The sequence below is a fragment of the Aethalodelphis obliquidens genome, unplaced genomic scaffold (assembly GCF_003676395.1).
Source record: "Aethalodelphis obliquidens isolate GAN/ISIS:26980383/991018 unplaced genomic scaffold, ASM367639v1 scaffold64, whole genome shotgun sequence".
Taxonomy (NCBI): Eukaryota; Metazoa; Chordata; class Mammalia; order Artiodactyla; family Delphinidae; genus Aethalodelphis; species Aethalodelphis obliquidens.
Genome location: NW_020838008.1, coordinates 6,990,193 through 7,013,380, shown reverse-complemented (window position 1 = coordinate 7,013,380; position 23,188 = coordinate 6,990,193). Strand labels below are relative to the sequence as shown.

Below are 23,188 nucleotides of genomic sequence, written 5' to 3'. Positions count from 1 at the left end.
TTCCTTAAGTAAAATTTCCCAGTTTTACTGGGGACACTGAAAGTACTACAGGGAAGATATTTTCTGACTTTAATGAGCAAAGAAATCCCTCCTGAAGCTCGTTAAAACCTGTCTACACTACCTGCACCAGAATCATTACTGATGTAAGACATTCAAAGTCTGGAATTATGCTGTTATCTCATAAAATACATAATTTGAGCCAATCCTGACAAATATTGGTATCCCTTTATTCAAGCATAGCTTTCAACTTCCAGAGAGCTAATAAATTGGATTCTAACAGTCTTCAGAGAATATGCAATAAGATAAAAACATCTTCCAAAAATTTACAGTATATCTTAGGATGAGTTGAAACGTCAGCCACCATTGCAGATGCATTTACGGGATTTTTAGAGTAGCACACTTCATCATAAACAGCTCTGTGATTCAGTATAGCATTAATAATGGAAAGAACAACCTTTAAAATAAAGTAAATGCATTTGGAACAGTTACTGAGGTGATATCTGTCTCCAAAATCTCAGTTAATAACTTGCGAGTTGATATGATATATTCCTTAGCCTATCCTGTCGGGAAAGATTTATCTTTTGTGTTAAACTTCAAGCTGAAAAATTAAAATAAAACTTGATATCTCTGCAGTAAACTGCCTTCCTCCATTTCCTTCCTCTTTTTAATTTCTATTATTACCAACTTTAGAATTGTTTCTTTGACCCTATGCAATATTTCAATAAGTGGTTTAGATGCTAGATGACTGCTAAAACAAAGTTGTAAATAAACTATGCCTATGCACGTACACATATACATCTCAAGGTGTTAATCAAAAAGGACATAAATCATGAATGCATTTTGCCTTCATACAAATGAAAGTTACAACCACGTGTCCAATGTATTTTAGTCCTATTACTTTTCTTTACAGCTGCTGTCTCAAACTGTTTCAGAGGCCATGAGTTCATTTGAATTTTCTTGCCTAGTACCCAGTAACTCTCCCTTTATGCCTCCATGCTCCCAAGGCACTGCTCCATGCATATGTGTCGTGTAAAGAGAAATGCTGAAATATGGAAAAGAGAATCTGTTTTTTCATTTTCTCTTCCCCCTTCTCCTCCCATTTTTTTCATTTTCCCCTCTTTTCCCTTCCCTCTCCTTCCTCCCATCTCCACTCCCCTCTCTTCCACCTACCCCATCTCTCACCTTCCAGCTTCTCACTCCTTGAATGCCTTCTTTCTTTTCTCCCCAACATACCTAAGTGAGCAGTCGGGAAGAGCTGAAGGGAGAAAAGGTGTTGAACATCTGTGACCCTCTCATCCAAAACTAAATTAACAGCCTGTAAAAGAATTCACAGTGATGCTAACAGAGCTCCCTGAAGGGAAAAAAATTATTTTCCTTTATTAATATAGTTGCCAACCAATAAAGTCTGAGTGTATCAAGATGAATCCCACATTGGCCAACAAAACCTATATACAAAACATGGTTGAATAAACTTGACCCTGCTTGCTTTCCACACACTGCTCATTAGCAGGAAAAGGCGAACAACAGAAGGATCCTTTGGGCACTCTGCTGAGGTAATTTTATAAATGCCACAGTCATGTTTTAACACAATACCAAGATACGGCACTTACAAGGCTACATTTTCCAGATCTCATCAGAATGAAAATAGAAGCTTAAAATTCTAGAAGACTACTAAAAAGACAGACTTCAATACCATGCCATATTTTAAAAAAAGAAAAAGAAAGGCATTTTTCTAAAGGCTAATAAAGAAATTTTTTTTAAAAAATTGACAAATCAATAAAAATATATTCCATTTCCATTCTACTACTAATAATATTCAAATTATAAAACTAAAGGCTATCCTTTTCATGCTTTTTCCTTATATCCAGTGATATGCCTCACCTGTCTGTCAAACAGATGAGAAAAGAAATATCTAACAGCCCTCCAGGTCAGCTAATTATCTAAGAATTGGACATACCAGAACTGTCAAATCCCCATTGTTTTTTTTTTTTTCTTCTTTTCTTCCCCAAGACATGTTGGATGGGCGGGGGGGGGCGGGGGGGGGGGGGCGGGGGGGCGGGGGAGGCAGGGCTGGTGCAGGGAGGAGGGGGACTGGAATTCCCACAAGAATTTCTCTCATAAATAGGACATTAAAAATATCTGAAAAGGGAAAAGTAAAGCAGTGTTTTGATGTGGAATCTTGCAGCAGCTTACAAACCACATACATGTGGTAAATAAAAGATGCAGTGGTTTATCTTCCATTCAAACCACTCCTTTTGAACAAAAATATACAAAGTCATTATCATCATCAACAACAAATACTTATGAAGTCCCCTATTATGAACACACCCATCTCATTCAGGATCAAATGAGTTATGGCACACAGGTGCTCTGAGACCTGACCTCACCTGCCTCACTCACATACCCCTTGCTCCACCAACAGCAATTTTCCAAACAGCCCCTGCCTCAGTGAATTTTCACAGTCAGCGCCCTTTGTTGAAAAAGCCTGTCTTCAGTTCCCCACTTGCCTAAATCCTACTCAACCATCTAGATTCAGGTCACACCCCACTTCCTTTAAGGATTCTTTCCTGATTTTAACATCTAAGTTACTATCACTATTCTGATTATTAAGAGCACACTTTGTCCCTAACTAAGAACTTATTATTGCATTTTCCAGCTCAGTCCTTAGAAAATGAAAGATGCCACAAGATTCTCCTTCAAGGAGCTTCAGTCACCTTGGAGATGGAAAACTCACCAAAGAAAACCACACAGGGCTATACTTAAGGGTACAAGGCAGAATGTAAGCAGAGTTCAGAGTAAGAAGAAACAGAATAAGTTTAGGAAACAGGAGCAGACAGCATGCTCAGTGAGAGTCATTTAATGTTCAAAGGGCACCTATAAGGTATCATCAAGAATGTGGTTCCTTGACTCTTGCACTGTTGCTGGGAAAGTAAATTGATACAGCCACTATGGAGAACAGTATGGAGGTTCCTTAAAAAGCTAAACATAGAATTTCCATATGACCCAGCAATCCCACTACTGGGCATATACCCAGAGAAAACCATGAGTCAAAGACACATGCACCCCAATGTTCATTGCAGCACTGTTTACAATAGCCAGGACACGGAAACAACCTAAATGCCCATCGACAAATGAATGGATAAAGAAGATGTGGTACATACGTACAATGGAATATTACTCAGCCATAAAAAGAAACGAAATTGGGTCATTTGTAGAGATGTGGATGGACCTAGAGACTGTCATACAGATTGAAGTAAGTCAGAAAGAGAAAAACAAATATCGTATATTAATGCATATATGTGGAACCTAGAAAAATGGTACAGATGAACTAGTTTGCAAGGCAGAAATAGAGACACATGTAGAGAACGAACATATGGACACCAAGGGGGGAAAGTGGTGGTGGTGGGGGATGAACTGGGAGACTGGGATTGACATATATACACTAATATGTATAAAATAGATAACTAATAAGAACCTGCTGTATAAAAAAATTAAATTAAATTAAAAAATTAAAATTAAGAGAAAAAGAACGTGGTTCCTTGAGGGTCACTGAGATTGGAAAGCCTTTTCCACAAATATGATAAACTCTACTACAGAAGAGCAAGTGAATACCTCTAAGTAAACATTAAGCTTTTTATTACTTTATGCCTTCATGTGACGTCTTTGGGGAAAATATTGAACTTAACTTGTCTGTTAAAAAAATGCATAAATAACAACAAACATACAAACAAACAGCCTTACAATGAAGTTTACTGTTAAAAGTGTTTCTAAAACTAAGAGAATTCACTGTGGAATTGGAAAATACCACGATGCTTTAGAGATCAATTAATCAGTCCTCAGCACCTCATCAATCCTAGTTATTCAAGATTTAACCAGGAGTAATGGGAATAAATTAGGAAGAAAATTTATGCTGAATATCAGGAACATTTTCTTAACCATTAAATCAATTAGACAATAGAATTTAAAATTAGATATTTAATGTGAAAGATGGAACCAGGAAAGAGAAAATACAATATCAAGAATAAATGAGAAATCGTAGTTTTAAAAGGTTCTCCATTATCATTAGCCCATCCGTCTGTGTTTGGAAAGAATGATACTTTGGATTCCTATTCAGATCACTGTATATTCTAAACATTTCAAAAGTTCAGAATATACTTACTAAAATAAAGAAGTTAAATTTATCCAAGACCAGCAAATTCTGCTGTAGAAATCTTACTAAACCCCAGAAAATTTGGACATCCTTTTTGAATATCTACTGAGAATATCAGAAAGTCAGCAACTATTCTTTGCATATTGCTCTGGAATATAATCTTCCAAAAACAGTCAAAAGACACCATGCAGGCTATCAGGATATTCCAATTCTGGGCTATATATAATGAAATCCAACAGAGCTTGGAAAGTAACGAAGAGGAGAAAACTTACTTCCCGCAACATGGGGGAAGAGACACGATGGCCAACCCTTCCAACTGAAAGTAATTAAAATACTGAATAAAATATGCTACTAAGAGTATGGTTCTAAAAATGCACCAATACGTTAGCAAGTTATGCTCAGAGGCCAAAAACTAGGCAAAATTAGGAAGTCAGGCAGAGAAGTAGAGCTCTGAGCACGTTTGCTGCAAGCAAACTTGAGCTTTAGTTTTACACCAATGAAGGGCACAGAGGACAACGAGATCATGGTCCACCCAAGGTGGGCAGTCTGATAGAAGACTCCTCTGCATGAAGTTGCAATTCCAAAGGCATCTGACCTTAGTATAAAGGCAAACCAAAAATAAACCTAGTCAAGTGAATGCAAGGATAATTGTTTATCTCAAATTTGATACTGATTGAGAGGGAGATTTCCTTCAGAATTTATAAACATAAACTAATCCTCATGAAGTTTTGCCTTAATTTACATTACCTGAGTGACATTAAGAAACTAAACAAGGGCTTCCCTGGTGGTGCAGTGGTTGAGAGTCTGCCTGTTGATGCAGGGAACACGGGTTTGTGCCCTGGTCCGTGAAGATCCCACATGCTGCGGAGCGGCTGGGCCCGTGAGCCATGGCCACTGAGCCTGCACGTCTGGAGCCTGTGCTCCGCAACGGGAGAGGCCACAACAGTGAGAGGCCCATGTACCGCAAAAAAAAAAAAACTAAACAAAACCGAGAACTTAGTTTAAAGTAGTTCTGGGCTAAAAGTGCCCCCTGGCATCTGACAGAATCAAATGTAAATTTTCTCTGAAAGAGCATGCCCCATATATGTTCTCAAAGAATTCCTACTAATTAAGTTCTAGGAAAAATAATGTTGCATAAAAAAACCAACCAAACAAAATACAGACTTGGGCAAGACACCTTGAGTGACATATAGAAGAACAATAGTCAGAAAATTCAGACCAGAAAAATCTTCAGATAGTGGAGTTATCAGACATAAAATATGAAATTAATATATTTGATGTATTTTTAAAGAGATTAAAAATATGAAGAGAGAAAAAGGAAGCATATTAAAAACAAAGATATCCAGAAATGAAAAATATAATCATTCCCATTAATAACTCAGTGAACAGGTTTCACTGCTGTGGTAGCCAGCCTTTGAAATGGCCCTAAATAATCCTTCCTGGTAGTCACACCCTTGTATGGTACATTCCTACAATGTACCAGAGTTGGTTTCTGTGACCAACAGAATATGGTGCAAGAGATGGTACGCACTTCTGAGTTTAGGTTTTAAAAGGTGCTGTGCCAGATGTGCAGCACTCAAGGCCACAAGCACACAGTTCCCTTGCAGAGAGGCCTCAGGAAAGAATCTTGGTCAAGGTCAGTAACAGTGGAGCTAAGGACACCTCAGTAGCACCCCAGAACTCGGAGGAGTAAACACTCCTGCTAAGATAGATGACACAATTTGTATCACAAAACACAGTGCTGGCCAAGCATTCATGACTGTGTGTTCTCTGTGGGTTATGATAGCTCATAAGGAAGATAAACCAGAGTTCCTTTTTTTTTTTTAAATGCTGTGGCTTCTATTTTCTGTGTGTGTGTGTGTGTGTGTGTGTGTGTCTCACACATCACTATCATCATCACCGTAATCATCTCTCATCACTCTAGAAGAAGCCAACCTGCCAAAAAATGAGGAGGCCTCCTGCCAACAGCCCCATAAGCAAGCCTGGAAGTAGGTCCTCCCGCACGCTCACATGACTGCAACACTAGCTTGCAGACTGAATATAATTTCATGAGAGACCCTGAGCCAAACCACACACCTAAACTGTTCCTGGACTCCTGATTCTCAGAAATTCTGAGAGATAATACGCGTTATTTTATATTGCTACGTCTTAGACTAATTGGTTACATAGCAATGGATAACTAATGTATAACTTAGACATAGCTGAAAATAGAATGAGCTAGAAGACAGAGAAAAAAATTTCAGAATATTGGACATAAAGACAGAGACATGGAAAGTTGGAAAGATAAGAAACACTGAGGACAGATTCAGATGGTGTAATATAAATCTAAATCAAGTTCCAGGGGAAAAGAGAGAGAATATACTAAAAAATACATGGTTGGGCTTCCCTGGTGGCGCAGTGGTTGAGAGTCCGCCTGCCGATGCAGGGGACACGGGTTCGTGCCCCGGTCCGGGAGGATCCCACATGCCACAGAGCGGCTAGGCCTGTGAGCCATGGCCGCTGAGCCTGCACGTCCAGAGCCTGTGCTTGCGGGAGAGGCCAAAACAGTGAGAGGCCCGCGTACCACAAAAAATAAATAAATAAATAAAAAATATATGGTTATACTTTTTAAGAATGGATGAGGTGATCAAACCACAAACTCAAGAAGGTCAACAAATCCTAAGCTGAATAAATAACAAGAAAACCATACCTAGACATATCAAGATTTAATTGAAAACACCAAAGATAATAAATATTATAAACAGAAAAAGGAGAGAGACAGTTTGCCAGTGAAAGAGCAAGAGATGAAACCCAACAGCAACAGTGACACCAGACAACAGTAAAATCCCAAAAGAAGTACTTCAGGCAGAAGTAAAGTGATCCCAGATGAAAATTCTGAGATTCAAGAAGGAATGATGGACAAAGGCAGAAATGAATATATGGGATAATCTAAAGAGACACAGACTGTATAAAACAAAAATAATAATGGCTTGTGTGGTTAGGATAAAAGATATGGCACTAATATTTATGGCAGCAATAGCACAGAAGTCAAAAGAGGTTATGAGGGAGGAAGGTGATGGGAGTTAAAGTGTGGAATGGTCTTTATATTATTTGGGAGAAGGTAGAAATACTGAGTTACTTTAGCCTTTGAAAAGTAATCATAGTGAAATTTATATGATAGCAACTAAATGAACAGAAATATAGTGAATAACCTTTACACCAATAGTGTAGAGAGGAAAAAAAAGGAATGAGAAGAAAAATAATCAATCCAGAAGAAGTAAAGAAGAGGGAGAAAAAGAAACATAAATGAGACAAGCAGTCTTCAAAATAAATTGCTAGAAAAAATATTCAACGTATCAGTAATTACAATAAATGTAAATGGATTTAATGTTCTAATTAGCAAAACTGTCAAATGGATTGTTTGAGCTGGTTGTATTCTGTTGATAAGACACATAACCAAAGTACATGCCCCAGTAAGATTGAAAGTAAAAAGATATGAAACTAAACCGAAAGAGAGTTGGTATACCCATACCAATATCAGAAAAAGTAGACCTCAAACAAAAAGCATTGCTACAGATAAAAGTATGTAGCCATGGGGGCAGAGTCAAGATGGCGGTGTGGGAAGACGCAGAGTTAGCATCTCTCCACAACTAGGGCACCTCCTGGTAGCTGGTGGGGAACTCTGAGCCCCAAGGAGATGGGAGGAATCCCAGAGCAAAGCGGTAGCATGTAGGGGAACCAAGTTGGGGAGGAGAAGTGGAGGCCAGACAAGATCGGTGCCCCTGAATCTGGGGAGATTAGGAGAGGCAGGTGGGAGGGACTCTCCAGGAAGAGCGGGAGAGGAGCAGAGGGCGATCGCCTGGCCCACTCGGCTGGGGAGCCTGCTGAGCTCCCAAGCCAGTTCCTCCCCCTCCAAACCCCCATCCAGGCCACATGGGTCTTTGAGGACATAGGAGGGAGGCTGGGGAGATCAGGAGAGGCAGGAGGGAGAGGCCCTCTGGGAGGAGTGGGAAAAGAACCGAGGGCAATGGCCCCGCCCACTCGGCCCCGGGAGCCTGCTGAGCTCCCAAGCCCATCCCCTGCACTCAAAAGCCCCCTCCAAGTCACAGGTCCTTGGGGGAATAGGAAGGAGGCCAAGGGGACAACAGGAGAGGCAGGCAGGAGGGACCCTTGGGGAGGAGTAGGAGAGGAGAGAAAGGCATTTGCCCTGCCCACTCAAGCCCAGGAAGCCTGCTGGGCTCCCAGGTGAGGTCTCCTGCCCTCTGACATCAGGGGTGGGGGCACGCCTGGGCCCCTTCTGTTCCTTGAGGCTAAGCCCCACCCCCCACAGCCCCCAGGGCCTTTTCCAGCCCTGTGGGTCCTGAGCATTGGCCCTGCCCACTGCCCAAACCTTCCCCTTACTTATGCCAGGCTCTCCAAAGCCAAGGCCCTCCCCACTCACTTACTGGTTTTTTTTTCTTTTCTCTCCTATTTTTTATATTGTGGTACTGATGTACCTTCTGGTTGTTGATTCATTTATATTTCTATTTTTACATTCTTTCTAACATATCTATGACTTTCCAAGTCTAATTTTATCTTTTACTTTGTTATTGTTCTCTCTTTTTTTTTTTTTTTTTTTTTGCCACCCCACATGGCTTGTGGGATCTTGATTCGGGAGCCTGGGGTCAGGCAGAAGCTCCTGCGGTGGGAGCTCTGAGTCCGAACGACTGGACTAACAGAGAACCTCAGACCCCAGGGAATATTCATCAGAGTGAGTTCTCACAGAGTTCCTCATCTCATCACCAAGACAGCTTTACCCAGTAGCCTACGAACGCCACCTCAGGTCAAACAACCAGTAAAAGAGGAACACAATCTCACTCAAAAAATAATAATAATAAGAGGGCAAAAATATGTGTCACAGATGAAAGAGCAAGGTAAAAACCTACCAGACCAAATAAATGAAGAGGAAATAGGCAATCTACCTGAAATAGAATTCAGAGCAATGATAGTAAAGATGTACCAGAATCTCGGAAAAAGAATGGAAGCACAAACTGAGAAAATATAAGAAATGTCTAACAAAGATCTAGAAGAACTAAAGAACAAACAGAGATGAACAACATGATAAATGAAATGAAAAATACACGAGAAGGAATCAATAACAGAATAACGGAGGCAGAAGAACGAATGAGTGAGCTGGAAGACAAAATGGTGGAAATAAGTGCTGAGGAGCAGAATAAAGGAAAAAGAATGAAAAGAATTGAAGACAATCTCAGAGACCTCTGGGACAACACTAAATGCACCAACATTCGAATTATAGGAGTCCCAGAAGAAGAAGAGAAAAAGAAAGGGTCTGAGAAAATATTTGAAGAGATTATAGTGGACAACTTCCCTAACATGGGAAAGGAAAGAGTCACCCAACTCCAGGAAGCACCCAGAGCCCCATACAGGATAAACCCTAGGAAAAACACACCAAGACACATATTAATCAAGCTAACAAAAATTAAATTCAAAGAAAAATTGTTAAAAGCATCAAGGGAAAAACAAAACATAACATACAAAGGAATCCCCATAAGGTTATCAGCTGATTTTTCAGTGGAAACTCTGCAGGCCAGAAGGGAGTGGCGGGATATACTTAAAGTGATGAAAGAGAAAAATCTACAACCAAGATTATTCTACCCAGCAAGGATCTCATTCAGATTCGATGGAGAAGTCAAAAGATTTTCAGACAAACAAAAGCTAAGAGAATTCAGCACTGCAAAACCAGCTTTACAACAAATGATAAAGAAACTTCTCTAAGTGGGAAACACAAGAGAAGAAAAAGACCCACAAAAACAAACCCAAAACAATTAAGAAAATGGTAATAGGAACAGACATATCGATAATAACCTTGAATGTAAATGGATTAAATTTACAGCCAAAAGACACAGACTGGCTGAACAGATACAAAAACAAGACCCATATGTATGCTGTCTAGAAGAGACCCACTTCAGATCTAGGGACACATATAGACTGAAAGTGAAGGGATGGAAAAAGACATTCCATGCAAATGGAAATCAAAAGAAAGCTGGAGTAGCAATACTCATATCAGATAAAATAGACTTTAAAATAAAGAATGTTACAAGAGACAAGGAAGGACACTACATAATGATCAAGGGATCAATCCAAGAAGAAGGTATAATAATTATAAATATATATGCACCCAACATAGGAGCACCTCAATACATAAGGCAACTGCTAACAGCTATAAAAGAGGAATTTGACAGTAACACAAAAACAGTGGGGGACTTTAACACCACACTTACACCAATGGACAGATCATCCAAACAGAAAATTAATAAGGAAACACAAGCTTTAAATGACACAATAGACCAGAGAGATTTAATTGATATTTATGGGACATTCCATCCCAAAACAGCAGATTACACTTTCTTCTCAAGTGCACATGGAACATTCTCCAGGATGGATCACATCTTGGGTCACAAATCAAGCCTCAGTAAATTTAAGAAAATTGAAATCATATCAAGCATCTTTTCTGACCACAATGCTATAAGATTAGAAATCAATTACAGGGGAAAAAAATGTAAAAAACAAACACATGGAGACTAAACAATACACAATTAAATAACCAAGAGATCACTGAAGAAATAAAAGAGGTAATCAAAACATACCTAGAAACAAATGACAATGAAAACATGATGTTCCAAAACCTATGGGATGCAGCAAAAGCAGGTTCTAAGAAGGAAGTTTATAGCAATACAATCCTGCCTCAAGAAGCAAAAAACATCTCAAATAAACAATCTAAACATACCTAAAGGAACTAGAGAAAGAAGAACAAGCAAAACCCAAAGTTAGTAGAAGGAAAGATCATAAAATCAGAGCAGAAATAAATGAAACAGTAACAAAGAAAACAACAACAAAGATCAATAAAACTAAAAGCTGATTCTTTGAGAAGATAAACAAAATTGAAAAACCATTAGCCAGACTCATCAAGAAAAAGAGGGAGAGGACTCACATCAATAAAATTAGAAATGAAAAAGAAGTTAAAACAGACACTGCAGAAATATAAAGCATCCTAAGAGACTACTACAAGCAACTCTATGTCAATAAAATGGACAACCTGGAAGAAATGGACACATTCTTAGAAAGGTATAACCTTCCAAGACTGAACCAGGAAGATATAGAAAATATGAACAGACCAATCACAAGTAATGAAATTGAAATTGTGATTAAAACTCTTCCAACAAACAAAAGTCAAGGACCAGATGGCTTCACAGGTGAGTTCTATCAAACATTTAGAGAAGAGCTAAAACCCACCCTTCTCAAAGTCTTTCAAAAATTGCAGAGGAAGGAACACTCCCAAACTCATTCTATGAGGCCACTATCACCCTGATACCAAAACCAGACAAAGATACTACAAAAAAAGAAAATTACAGACCAATATCACTGATGAATATAGATGCAAAAATCCTCAACAAAATACTAGCAAACAGAATCCAACAACACATTAACAGGATCATACATCATGATCAAGTGGGATTTATCCCAGGGATGCAAGGATTCTTCAATATACGCAAATCAATCAATGTGATACACCATATTAACAAATTGAAGAATAAAAACCATATGATCATCTCAATAGATGCAGAAAAAGCTTTACACAATATTCAACACCCATTTATGATAAAAACTCTCAAGAAAGTGGGCATAGAGGGAACCCACGTCAACATAATCAAGGCCATGTACGACAAACCCACAGCAAACATCATTCCAATGGTGAAAAACTGAAAGCATTTCCTCTAAGATCAGGAACAAGACAAGGATGTCCACTCTCACCACTATTATTCAACATAGTTTTGGAAGTCCTAGCCACGGCAATCAGAGAAGAAAAAGAAATAAAAGGAATATAAATTAGAAAAGAAGAAGTAAAACTGTCACTGTTTGCAGATGACATGATACTATACATAGAGAATCCTAAAGGTGCCACTAGAAAACTACTAGAGCTAATCAATGAATTTGGTAAAGTTCCAGGATACAAAATTAATGCACAGGGGTTTCCCGGGTGGTGCAGTGGTTGGGAGTCCACCTGCCGATGCAGGGGACGTGGGTTCACGCCCCGGTCCAGGAGGATCCCACATGCCACGGAGCGGCTGGACCCGTGGGCCATGGCCGCTGAGCCTGTGCGTCCGGAGCCTGTGCTCGGCAACGGGAGAGGCCACAACAGTGAGAGGCCCGTGTACCGCAAAAAAAAATAAAAAATAAATTAATGCACAGAAATCTCTTGCATTCCTGATGAAAAATCTGAAAGAGAAGTTAAGGAAACACTCTCATTTACCATGGCAACAAAAAGAATTAAATACCTGGGAATAAACCTACCTAGGGAGATGAAAGACCTGTATGCAGAAAACTATAAGACACTGACGAAAGAAATTAAAGATGATACCAACAGATGGAGAGATATACCATGTTCTTGGATTGCAAGGATCAATATTGTGAAAATGACTCTACTACCCAAAGCAATCTACAGATTCAGTGCAATCCCTATCAAACTACCACTGGCATTTTTCACAGAACTAGAACAAAAAATTTTTTAATTTGTATGGAGACACAAAAGACCCCGAATAGCCAAAGTGGTCTTGAGCGAAAAAAAACAAGCTGGAGGAATCAGGCTCCCTGACTTCAGACTATACTACAAAGCTACAGTCATCAAGACAATATGGTACTGGCACAAAAACAGAAATATACATCAATGGAACAGGAAAGAAAGCCCAGAGATTTACCCATGCAACTATGGTCAACTAATCTATGACAAAGGAGGCAAGGATATACAATGGAGAAAAGACAGTCTCTTCAATAAGTGGTGCTGGGAAAACTGGACAGCTACATGTAAAAGAATGAAATTAGAACATTCCTTAACACCATACACAAAAATAAACTCAAAATGGATTAGAGACCTAAATGTAAGGCCTGACACTATAAAACTCTTAGAGGAAAACAGAGGAAGAACACTCTTTGACATAAATCATAGCAAGATCTTTTTTGATCCACATACTAGAGTAATGGATATAAAAACAAAAATAAACAAATGGGACCTAATGAAACTTCAAAGCTTTTGCACAGCAAAGGAAACTACAAACAAGACGAAAAGACAACCCTCAGAATGGGAGAAAATATTTGCAAATGAATCAATGGACAAAGGATTAATTTCCAAAGTATACAGACAGCTCATGCAGCTCAACATAAAAAAAGAAACAACCCAATCCAAACATGGTCAGAAGACCTAAGTAGACATTTCTCCAAAGAAGACATGCAGATGGCCAAGAAGCACATGAAAAGCTGCTCAACATCACTAATTATTAGAGAAATGCAAATCAGAACTACAATGAGTTATCACCTCACACCAGTTAGAATGGGCATCATCACAATATCTACAAAGAACAAATGCTGGAGAAGGTGTGGAGAAAAGGGAACCCTCTTGCACTGTTGGTGGGAATGCAACTTGATACAGCCACTATGGAAAACAGTATGGAGGTTCCTTAAAAAACTAAAAATAGAATTACGATATGACCCAGCAATCCCACTACTGGGCATATACCCAGAGAAAACCATAATTCAAAAAGACACATGCACTCCAATGTTCATTGCAGCACTATTTACAATAGCCAGGATATGGAAGCAACCTAAATGCCCATCGACAGACGAATGCATAAAGAAGATGTGGTACATATATACAATGGAATATTACTCAGCCATGAAGAGGAACAAAATTGGGTTATTTGTAGAGATGTGGATGGACCTAGAGACTGTCGTACAGAGCGAAGTAAGTCAGAAAGAGAAAAACAAATATCATATATTAATGCATATATGTGGCACCTAGAAAAATGGTACAGATGAACCGGTTTGCAGGGCAGAAATTGAGACACAGATGTAGAGAACAAACCTATGGACACCAAGCGGGGAAAGCCGTGGAGGGGTGGGGATGGTGGTATGATGAATTGGGAGATTGGGATTGACCTGTATACAGTAATATGTATAAAATAGATAACTAATAAGAACCTGCTATATTAAAAACATAAATAAAATAAAATTCAAAACTTCAAGAAAATAATAAATAAATAAAAAGAAACACGTAGTTTGCCCCTCAAAACCAGCACTCTCCAAATCACCTAGTTTGGTTAACAAATCCACCAATAACTGTAACAGTAAAAAACATGAAATGATTTTCATTTTTTTAGAAAAGCTCAGTGAAAGCATGATGGTAGTAACTATGTTAGTGGACAGGTAAAGATTCTAGTGATTGGAAATGATCTTCACCCTTTAGAAGAATGGGTTGGACAGTTTCCGTGTGACATGATAACAGAATACAAAAAAAAAGTCCCTACTGAATATTTACAGTAGAGTTGTAGCAAATCAGCCAAATGTTTAGCTCTATCTCAGGTGTTTGTTCAAAATAGCATCAATTCTCATTTTTTTCAATGAGGTATAAAGATAGGCTAAGGAATTGTTAACAAGGTCCCTTGGCTGGAAGCACTCTCAGAGCATGAAGGTCCTCGGGGCAGAGATCTGAAGGTCGAACGGGGAATGGAGGGTGCACACCCCACCCAGCAGCAAGGAATCTATTATCCACCATGGGTTTCTGTTAAGTGAAGGAAAACGCCCTCCAGTAATGAGAGGTCTGCAGCCAGGTGCAATCAAAACCCAATTGCATCCTGCAAGCCAAAGAGTTTGTTTCATGTGAGTTTAACTCCAGACACTAGAAATCTTTCAAATGACCTGCTGCAGTAGTTTTCAGTCTTCAAGTTCTCCTTTGCATTATTTGACCGATGTCAAAAAAACGATCGAAGAAATACGTCTCAATGCAGAGCTGCATTTTTTTTTTTTTTTCGGTTTGCCTAACATGCCCCTCCATTTTGCTACACTTCCTAAAAATTAAGCAAGGGCACTTCTGCAGTGTCATGGTTGTTGGCAGTGAGACAGGTTCCTCAATACCACATTTACACCTGGGTAATTCTTCGCAGTCCTAATTGGTCTGAGAGCCGATGCTGACTTGAAGGTCTGTGATCAGTGACGAATAATCAAATGATTCCCGAATCGCTAAGGTCACAGAGTCCAGAAATGACAGAGCTCTTTCCTGCACATCGCTTCTTCCTGTTGGGTTTTCAAAAGAGGCTTCACCTAAATGATGATTAGAGAAACAATTCCAACTACTCTCCTCTAAAGTGTGGTGAATACAACTTTGAGTTCAGCTACATCATCACTTTCCACAAAGTGACACCTGGACAGATGCTGTTTAACTTTGCTGTGTAAGCTGATGCCGAGTCGTCTGAGGTTGTTAGAGGAATCCTTTCCGTGTTGAAGGCTACACTTCATGGTTCTGCAGCTGAGAGGAAAGTGGGGCTGAAAACAGCCCATGCTCTGCTTGCAGAACCTCTGCCCTTGTGCACGGTCACCTCCACCCAGAGGAAGGCACGTCTTTTTCCTCCCAGCAAGGCCCCTTGTGCTGACCAAGATTTACACTTTCAGGGCTGTGACCACCCAGAAGAGGCCCCTTTCTCTAATTCATATACATGTGCCTAAAAGCCAGGCGTGGCACTCCTCATGTTGGTTAGTGTGACCTGATGAAAAGAACACCCACTTGAGAGTCTTTGAAACCTTCAGCTAAATCTCGTGAACCACTTACCGTCATCTGATCTTGGGAAACTTAAGTACAGCTCTGAGCTATAGTTTCCTCATTTTTAAAATGGGGATAATATTTTTGTAAAACTTGCAAGATTGACATGAAGACTAAGTTAAATAACATAAAAGTACATAATAGATGTTCAGGAAATTTAACTTTCCCTTTCTTTTCACCATCTTTCTGGTTTGTATTGCAGTAATGAACATTTGTATAGTCAGTTTACCATTTGCTGACTTTTTTTTTTCATTCTACCTTAGATCTTTTTAAAAAAATTTATTGAAGTATAGGTGATTTACAATGTTGTGTTACTTTCAGGTATACAGCACAGTGATTCAGTTATATATTATATATATTCTCTTTCAGATTCTTTTCCCTTATAGGTTACTATAAAATATTAAGTATAGTTTCCTGTGCTATACAGTAGGTCCTTGCTGGTTATCTGTTTTATATATAATAGTGTGTATATGTTAATCCCACCCTCCTAATTTATCCTCCCCCCACTTTCCCCTTTGGTAACCATAAATTTGTTTTCTATGTCTGTGGTCTATTTCTGTTTTGTAGATAAATTCATTTGTATCTCATTTTTTATAGATTCTATATATAAGCAATATCATATAATATCGTTCTTTCTCTGAGGCCACCATCACCCTGATACCAAAACCAGACAAAGGTACCACAAAAAAGAAAATTACAGGCCAATATCACTGATGAACATAGACACAAAAAATCCTCAACAAAATACTAGCAAACCGAATCCAGCAATACATTAAAAGGATCATACACCATGATCAAGTGGGATTTATCCCAGGATGCGAAGATTTTTCAATATTTTCAACTCAATCAGTGTGATACACCACATTAACAAGTTGAATAATAAAAACCATATGATCTCAATAGAAGCAGAAAAATCTTTTGATAAAACTCAACATGTATTTATGATAAAAAGTCTCTAGAAAGTGGGCATAGAGGGAACCTACCTTAACATAATAAAGGCCCTATATAACAAACCCACACCTAACATCATACTCAATGGTGAAAAGGTGAAAGCATTTCCTCTAAGATCAGGAATAAGACAAGGATGCCCACTTTTGCCACTTGTATTCAACACAGTTTTAGAAATCTGAGCCACAGCAATCAGAGAAGAAAAAGAAAGAAAAGGAATACAAATTGGAAAAGAAGAAGTAAAACTGTCACTGTTTGCAGATGACATGATAGTATACATAGAAAATTCTAAAGTTTCTGACTATTTATATATCTATCTCACTTAATGCTCCTGAAGCACATGGGAAAATGGAGACAAGGAGACACATGCTAATGGTTGACCTAGGATATGACCAAAGCTGGTCACAGGACTGTCCAATGGCTTCAGGTTGGGATTACTAAGATTGTGATACCTTAGCAGAAGAAGATATAACAGGAGATATTTTGCTAACATAATCATAGCATGAACCTAGAAATAAAGCCACTCACCATTCACCAGAGATTTGCAGTTTGGAAGTTCTTCAGTCTCTATGGAGGGAGGATGAAACCAGATATGCCATGGTCTCCACCAAGTCTTCTGCCTTGTAAAGAAAAAGAAAAAATAATGCAACCATGGCCTCAGGGAATGACAGTAATATTGTTAGGGTGACAGAGAATATAAAATTTGTGTCCAGGTCTTTTTATATTTAAAAATAATTATTGAACATCTATTATATCTTCAATATAATTCTAACTTTCAGGATACAGCACAGAATACAGCAGACAAAATATCTGCTCCCAAGGACTCTACACTCTAGTGGGAATAACCAACAATAGACAAAGTGACAACTAAATACATATCAGGAGGTAATACATTCTATTAATAAAAATAAAGCAGAGATGGAGGAATATAAGAGAATAGATCCTCTGTGAGGCAGGGGTATGGGCTGATATAGTTAAGGAGATCTCTGATAAATGAATATTGACATTATTTCCAAAAACAAAATGCAGTGCTTTGTTCCCTTTTAAAGAAAAATAACAACAAAATAAAACAAAAACAAAAAGCAAGCTCAGAAGTTGAGACCCTGCCCTTACTTTCATAATTCCCATCTCCACTTATACTTTTCCCCTGTGAAATCTACAAGCACACAGCACTGAGGCTCCCAGAGAATGAGACTTCCTTCCCAACCTCCTCTTTATCTGAATTTTCCCTCTGGGCCAACAATTCCTATCCTCTGATATACCAAGAACAACAACACAGCTCTCTTTGAATGTGAAAATCTTCAGGAACATTACAAAATTTCTCTCATATTCAACTTACCAAGAACACACTGGCATACTTTTAAGCGCATCTTGAAACTTAAGCAGTAGCAATGCATAAATAGTATTGCAATCAAGTAGAAAAGGATTTAGGCACTTTAATTTGTTTTCCCGCCCCAGAAGGACAGATTTGATGAAGCAGGACTCTCCATTAAGTTTTCTGAGTATGAAGCTAGATAATACAGCAGAGATTACTGACTCAATGCCCTCATTGTATAAGTGAGGATCTAGGGTCTGGGAAGTTTAGTGATAATAGTTGTTCATACTAATGGAGGCCTATGTGCCTGCAAGTGTACCAAGTGCTTTATTCCCTGTGTTAGTCAAAGTTCTCCAGAGAAATAAAAATAAAATCAATAGATTTCTCTCTCTCTCTCTCTCTCTCCCTCTCTCCACACACACGTATAGAGAGAGACAGACACAGACAGAGAGAGACACACACACGGAGAAAGAGAAGAGGCTTTAAGGAATTGACTCCTAAGGAACTGCCAAGACTTAAACCTATAGGGCAGGCTGGCAAACTGGAAATTCAGATAAGAGTTGGATACATGCACCCCAATGTTCACCACAGCTCTATTTACAATAGCCAGGACATGGAAGAAACCTAAGTGTCCACCGACAGATGAATGGATAAAGAAGATGTGGCACATATATACAATGGTATATTACTCAGCCATAAAAAGAAATGAAATTGAGTTATTTGCAGTGAGGTGGATGGACCTATAGACTGTCATACAGAGTGAAGTAAGTCAGAAAGAGAAAAACAAATATCGTATATTAACACATATATGTGGAATCTAGAAAAATGGTACAGATGAACTAATTTGCAAAGCAAATTAGTTAGAGACACAGACATAGAGAACAAACACATGGATACCAAGGGGGGAAGCGGGGGTGGGATGGATAGGGAGATTAGGATTGACATATATACAGTACTATGTATAAAATAGATAACTAATGAGAACCAATAGCACAGCACAAGGAAATCTACTCAATGCACTGTGATGACCTAAACGGGAAGGAAATCCAAGGAAGAGGGGGTATATGTATCCACGTGGCTGATTCATTTTGCTGTACAGCAGAAACTAACACAACATTGTAAAGCAGCTATACTCCAATTTAAAAAAATTAAAAATAAAAAGAAAGAGTTGACGTTACAGTTTTGAGTCTGAAATCCACATGCTGGAAAAGAAAGCAGGTTTTCTATGTTGCAGTCTGAAGGAAGAATTGCTTTTTCTTCAGGAAATCTCAGACTTTGTTTTTGAGATCCTCACCTGATTAGATGAGGCCCACTCACACTATGGAGGGTAATTTGCTTTATTCAAAGTCTACACATCTAAAAAGTACCTTCTCAGCCACATGGAGACTAGTATTTGACCAGATGACTGGGCACCATAGCCTAGTCAAATTGGCACATAATATTAACCATCATATTTCTTTTACCTTATTATGAAATTAACATTATTATCGCCTACATTTTATAAAGCAGAAAACTGAGGGTTCAGAGATCTCAGGGGACTTGTCTAGGTTACACCACTAGGAAGCATCCGTATGGGACAGACTTGAACAGAACCCACCTTTTCAACCATCTGCTCTCTGGCTCTGGGTCTCTCCATTAGCATAGAGGTAGGTCCAGAATCCACATTTATTGATTCCTATGTCCATAAGACTGTTAAACCTCATCTGATTAGGACCATCAGGGACACTCCTTGTTAACTAACTGCAGCAAAGAGACCACATATGAAGAGGAACCATCGGGCATCTCATCAACCAAAGGAACAGAGCTATTATAGGATTTGGGGAGAAGATGCAAGGCAGGTAAAAACGAAGCAGTTTTGATAGGCTCAGGACCAAGCAGGACTACGTATAAATGATTAACCTGAAGCCTGGGTTCCATAGTGGACTCAGGGTTCTATTTCCTTAGATACTACAATATTCATATAAATGTAGAAAGTTGTGTCTTAAAAAGCCCATCTGAAGCTCTGCAGCTGGGTTAGAAATCAGGCCACTTCTCTGTTTCAAAGTGACTCAGATCTTCCAGGAGAGAATGAGATATTCCATTCTTACGGATGATTTCTCATCATTCTGCTTTATTTTTAATTAACAAAAAACAGTCTTCACAGGTCCACAATCCCAGGTGCTGAACAGACAAAGATGAGTAAGACATCTTAGAATCCTGGTAAGGAGAAAAGGCACAGCCACCAAGTAATCACAATGCAGTGTGATGGGGGCAAGGACAGAGGGAGAGACAAGTAAGCTGGCCTCAGGAACGCAGAAATATTACAGCAAAGGTGGCTTCAGTAGAAACAGATGAATCAGAAGAATGAGTAGTTCACCAGGTGAGGAAACAAGAAAGACAGATTACGTCCAAACAACTACAAGGTAGTATGATAAGTAGTAGAATGGAGAACTAAATAAAGTGCTTAGAGCTAAACTAATTCTGCCTGCCTGACTACCTCAAATTTATCGACATTATGCTCTTTGAGGCCCTGGGCCATTGCATATCCTGTTTCCTCTTCTGCAAAGTCGTCTCCATCCCTACCCCAGTCACTACCCTCCCATCACTGGCCTAGTGACCACAACTTACCCTTCCAGTCTCAGCTGAAATATGTCCTCTGGGAAGCCTTATTATTTTCACAACTAATGATGGCAAAAATAACAATAATAATATAGTAATAATGAAAGTTTACTGAGTAATTTCTATATGCCATGCATTTACAAACCACATCATCTCATTTAATTATTACAAGAACCCATGTGATAATGGTCACGCATTTTGTGGAGGCCACTCAAGATTAGTTAAGTAATTTGTTCTAGCTTAGTTAGCTCAAAAGTGACAAAACCAGGATTTGAATTCATTGAGTCTGATTCCAAAAACAACCTAGCATCTTAACCACGAAGGTTTTCTGCAGCATTTTCTGCCTTGTGCAAGCATAATCAACCATACCCTCCTTTGTGCCAACTCTGTATCTTTATGCATCTGTGTTATGGTACTATCCTCAGGCTATTAGTCGTTTTTCACATGGCTCAAACCATCATGAGGTCTTAAAAGGAGTATTTAACTTGATATCAATCCCTAGTGCCTAGAACTGCTACCTACACACGGTAGAAATTCAGTAAATGTTTGAGAATGAATGAATGGATGGGACCCACTATGTGAAACTCCACATAGGTCACTGTCAGGTATGTTGTCTGAGAATGAACTATGAAGGGTCATGTCATACCCAGGCAACAGGCATTCATGGTGGCTAGGGGAGGAAATGGGCAAAAGAGTGGACAAAGTCCAGTGTAAAGGCTGCAGCATCACTACGCTATTGAGAGATGGTCCAGACATCCATTGCCTATTCCTTCCAAAAATCCCTCCAGGTAGGAGATGGTCAGGGCCATCTGAAAATGGTTGCCCCTTTCCTAACACCATCCTCAACACACACACACACACACACACACACACACACACACACACATAGAGCTTTTATGCCCACACAGGAATATTCTGGCATCTCTAGTTGTCTCCAGTCGGTCACCTCCCAAAAGCTAATAATTCTCACTCACACATCTGCATTTTTAACTCAAGTCCTTACAACCAGGCGTTCCAAGTTCCTGTAAAGGAAGCAAACAGAAACAAAGAGGAAAAGAGCCTTATTGCTCCTGCAGTGTTCTCTCTGGGGACCTTTCTGCTCTCGGTTATGGGTGCTCTGTCTTTCTGCTGTTCTTTTCCTGCTTTAATTTAGAGAACAGAGTTCTGATTGGATTAACTGCCAGGGCACTCTGGAAGAGCCCTTGCTCAGCAATATATGTCTGTCCCTTGCAGGGACACGGTATCCCCATATACCATGTCCTCTCCTGAGCTATCTATTGCTTCACATTTTATCCTCTGCACAAAAATTGGCCTTCAGTTCACACTTTGCAGCACCTATTCCATTAATAACTAGGAAAGTCAGTTCAGCCAAGGGCCAGACATTCACCAAGCATTGTTCTCATGCAGTACATAATCAGGTAGCAAGGAGTTACCCTTGCAGAGTTCACTTTCTTGATATTATGTCCCAAATAGAATGTTTGTGAAAATACATTTCACCTGTACATGGTAATAGAGTGACATTACTTCATTGAAATAATTAGACTGTATTTATTCTATATTATAGAAGTTAAAGTATATTTAATAAAACTAGCAGAATATGGCAATCTATTTGAAACATGGCATGGAATTCTGCCTTGTCTTTCAGTGACAAGACATTTTATAAGGACAAGAAGAAAAGTCTCTTCAAGTCCTGATTTGTTTTAATCTAGATAATGTCATGTAATAAAAAAGAAATAGCTTTGAAATCAGATGCATCTGAGGTTAAACCCCGGGTCTGCCATTTAGCACTGGTGTGACCTTTCAGCAAATGACTTCACCTCTCTGAGCTAAATTCCCTCACTTGTAAAAAAGGATACTACTGACTATCTTACAGGATTGTGGAGGAATGATGGTAATACAGTATGCAAAGTACTTAACAGTGCTCCTAACACAAGGAAGGTGTTCAATAAATGGGAATCTCTTTGCATAGGAGGTAGCAAGTAGGAAAGAGCCCAAGGACCAAGGCATTGTTGCTCTCTTCATTAGCTACTCTTCCTGCTGTCCTGCTTTCTACTCCTACCCTCTCCTCTCCCAACAATCCTGGTAGCATGAGGGGCTGGCTTAGCAGTAGAACCAATACCCCTTTCTTCTCCTATTGGCAGACCAACATTTCATCTCAAATACAGATTTTACCACAAATGAAGGTTCATTTTAGCGTACACCTAGGTTTAGAATTTACTAACAATCTCTGGCCACCGAAGCAGCCAATAGACACCATAGCTATATAGACACCCTTAATAGAAGCTTTTTAATACACCTTCTTGATAGTGTTCAGGAATGTAAGGAGACAACTTGAGTTATTTTTAATTCCTTTTGATGGCAAGGACTGTGTCCTTCGAAGGCCCACTTTGTTCCCAAATTAAACCATATGGGTTATGGTATTACAAGTTTTATGGCCCTCAACTTGACTATCAAATTTATAAGACCAGGGCTTTGTCTTTATCTTATTGTCATCCCTCAGCACCTAGCATAGCGTTGCATATGCTACAAACTCTTTAATAGCACTTTCTTC

At 39.1% G+C, this 23,188-nt stretch overlaps 1 long non-coding RNA gene across 1 annotated transcript in view; it reads right to left on the bottom strand.

The window, feature by feature from the left end:
* LOC113610628 (uncharacterized) overlaps positions 1 to 17,340 on the bottom strand; it is a 156,871-nt gene extending 139,531 nt beyond the window's left edge. The window contains exon 1 of the long non-coding RNA XR_003429155.1: positions 17,253 to 17,340. This is a non-coding gene — a long non-coding RNA (uncharacterized LOC113610628). The remainder of the gene's footprint in view (positions 1 to 17,252) is intronic.
* Positions 17,341 to 23,188: the final 5,848 nt, after the last annotated feature.